We start from the raw sequence: 3,386 nt of genomic DNA, 5'->3' as shown, positions 1-3,386 counted from the left end.
TTGAAATAACTACGTTCTTTTTCATGTTACCAATGCCTTTCAAGAACGCCTTTAATGAGCACGAAATTTTCCTAAATGAGCACAGTGTTTCAGCGTGTCATCTAGTAGCTACAGAACGTGTAGAAACCTACGCTGAGCACTCTAAAGGAGATGTACGCTGAGAAAAAAAAAATATATTGAAATGATTTTTTTTTGCTGCTTTTTTTTCGCGCTCTGGTTAGGAGCCAGGCGTATTTGGTTTTCATTACACCATTTACCTCGCTTGAATGTCCGGGGCAAAGGAAATTCTGTTTACTTTACGCAGTCTAAAACATTTACGCAACACATCGCGACGCTGTCGCACGTTAGAGAGAAGCAGGATCTTTTTTTTTTTTTCGCTTTCACGACGAGGTACTGCAGCACGTGTCAAACTTGGGCTTGTTGAGGCATCTTACATAGTACGCTTGTCTTTGTTTTTTGTTTTGTTCGTTCACTTAGTCGCTCCTTTGCAAAAAGTAAAATTAAGTTTGCAGCAATTATCTGGTACGACAAAAAAAGGTAAACGCGAATGTTTGTTTGTTTGTTTGTTTGTTTGTTGGTTGGTTGGTTTATTTGTTTGTTTGTTTGTTTGTTTGTTTGTTTGTTTGTTTGTTTGTTTGTTTGTTTGTTTGTTTGTTTCAATCTGGGGAGCTGAAAAGAAGCAACAATAGGCTACGCGTCTCTTCACGCTCTTCTATTGAACGTATTTTACTGGGCGATCTCGTGATTTATACGGAACGTTGCTACAGCAATGATCTTTTTATGGGTGCTTACCCATAAAAAAATCATTGCTGTAGCAACGGCTACTTCGGCTACTTCCCCAGCAAATTTGTTCGTAACGTAACGTCTTTTGCTTGGGATTACATATGGCTCCGTAGGACGTAGGACTCCATAGGAGACACAAAGGAAACACTATGGTGATGCACATGTATTGAATAACGACTCAAACACACGACCTTCCCATGTCTTCGCACATAAATTTTAAAAATGTCTCAGTTTCACCGCAAGGGCGAAACAATGAATGCGATAGCAACAAATTGTATTGTCATACGAAAGCGAGGCTGGCAGCTAACTGTGTTGTATCCGATCTCGCGTAACTACAAAACTCTGATGTAAGACAATACGGCCGCTCCAGGGAGAGATGTTCTCCGCATAGTAACTTCCCGTTGAGAGCGCAGCACGTAGAAGGGTAAAGGAGCCACCCGCTGTGATGGCTGTCGAGATAGCGCGCGCGCCAGCGATCGCGACCGCGCCCTTAAATTCAAAGTTGCTGCTCGCGCAACACCCCCCTCCCCTCTCGCGTATTTTCATGATCGTTAAAGACGGGCGGGGCGTTTCCTGTCTGCTTCGACAGCAGGCCTCCCGAGCGGGGTGATGTTACCGCATGCACCCTCCGAGCGACAGAAATGGGCCGGCTCGTTTGATCACTGCTTTGGCCGCGTCCGTCGCCCCCGCTCGCGCGCTTTTACCAGCGGTAGCACATACGATGCGCGGGGAGATCTTATCAATTTGGACTTCATACGGGAGGGACATGACGGTGACGGCGATGGCGACGGCAAAAACCCGTCGAGGCTGTCCATATAATTGCTATAGCAATAAAAAAAGATATTGCGAATTTTTTCAAATAATGAGTGTGCCGCGTGAGCAGCAACGTTCTTAGTTATAGCTGCGCGTTCCGACATCGACTAATTAGACACAGAAAAGAGACGAGGGATTTCTTGCAGTTCCAGAAGTCTACATACCTCACTGACAAACTGCGTTGTCGATGTGTACCTCTAACACAAGTGCAGTGTTGTCTTTATCATTTCCTTCTTTCCCGCCCGAAACCCTCTTCTGAGATCAAGGGTAGCAAACCGGACACCCACCTGGATGTCTCAAATGTCATCCTTTCTGTTTGTCTCACAATTGGACTTAATTTGCTGGCCAACACTTCACCATTTATCTCAATCGTCTTTTTAGAGGAGATAAGAGGGCCGTATAAGTCGCGTAACGCCACTGCATATGACCGGCGCATGCGCACTACCTTGCAGTAAATTTGGCATCACGTACGTGTTGCGAGGCCCTACGGCTGTAGCCGCGCCCTCCTTTGAATCACGATCACCTGGTATAATCTGCCGTTGATTAAAATGATCACTTCCAAATCATTACTCACGGGTGTATCGATTCGTTCTACTACGGCAATTATCATCCGCCGGAACAGTAAGGAATTATGAAATTGCTGGTTTATTTCTAGTGGAGAATGATTAGGGAGCTATATGATTCAGGTTTGCCGAACGTTACCAACTAGAAGGCTTGTGGATCCTTCCTTCCTAAATAACTTTAAGAAATTTCTCAGACAGAGATGTTATAAAAGAGAAGACGTCGACACCAAAGTTATCCCGCTCCACCATCCTTGTCTTACTGTGAACATTATCGTTTCTGTTAAATTCTACTTTTAAGCGTTTACTAACAAAGCACTATCATCACGTTTATTATCGATTGCTATAATTCTTAAACAGAGCTTCGATCGTAATTTGTAAGGAATGTGCACCGTTGCAAACATCGTGTGCTCGTGTCATGACCGACGTCGAAGGTAGAAATCTAAAGCAAGAGACATGAAGAGGACGTGAACGTTCTTTGTCTTCTCCTAGCCAGCATGATCAAACGTGTGTATCTGCAAGCGTTTAAGTGTCCCCGATAATTAACAGACAGATAAGCGAAAAGATAGAGGCGCATAAAAGAGCATTTTTTAGGTTCCACGCACCTCTTCATTAAAACAGCAATGCTTACTTCGTCGCTAAATAACAGCTACTAAGGTTATTTTTTTATTTAAACTTTTTGTTACTTTGATTTATTACCTTTTTCATTACTACTTTGGTTATTGAATTGTTAATTTTTTTAGGTACAGTTAAATGCTATCTTCTCATTCTAGCAGGTTTTCGGGCAATCGCTCATAGCTGATATGTGAGGTACTCTCACTGGAAGAAAAAAAAATAGACAAACAAACAAATGCCTCGCACGCATCGAAGCTGTGCCGCCCTCGAAAACCAATGAAAACAATAAAACACTTTGCTGCGTTGCTTTGCCCCGCGCGGGTCCCACAGCTGGCCCTGACATTTGGAGCTGACGCCTCTGCACTAACGGTATCGGTTCTTCTTGAAACCCAAACAGAATGAGCGTAGGGCAAAAGAAAAGGAAGCAACCATTGGCGCCTATAGTGGTGGCCGCAAGGGACGCCGTCGGCCAGGCTGGCCCACCGTTCCGCATCGCGCTTAGAAGCCGCCTCGGTGGCCTCTTCTCTCATCCATTAGCGTAACTGTGCTCGCAAAACCGTCGCGCTTGCAACTTTTTCTCCCGCCCGCTTCTCCAGCTTGTCTAGCGAGCGCTCC

Source organism: Rhipicephalus sanguineus, chromosome 3 (assembly GCF_013339695.2).
Source record: "Rhipicephalus sanguineus isolate Rsan-2018 chromosome 3, BIME_Rsan_1.4, whole genome shotgun sequence".
Classification (NCBI taxonomy): domain Eukaryota; kingdom Metazoa; phylum Arthropoda; class Arachnida; order Ixodida; family Ixodidae; genus Rhipicephalus; species Rhipicephalus sanguineus.
Note: the sequence above shows the minus strand (reverse complement) of the source record.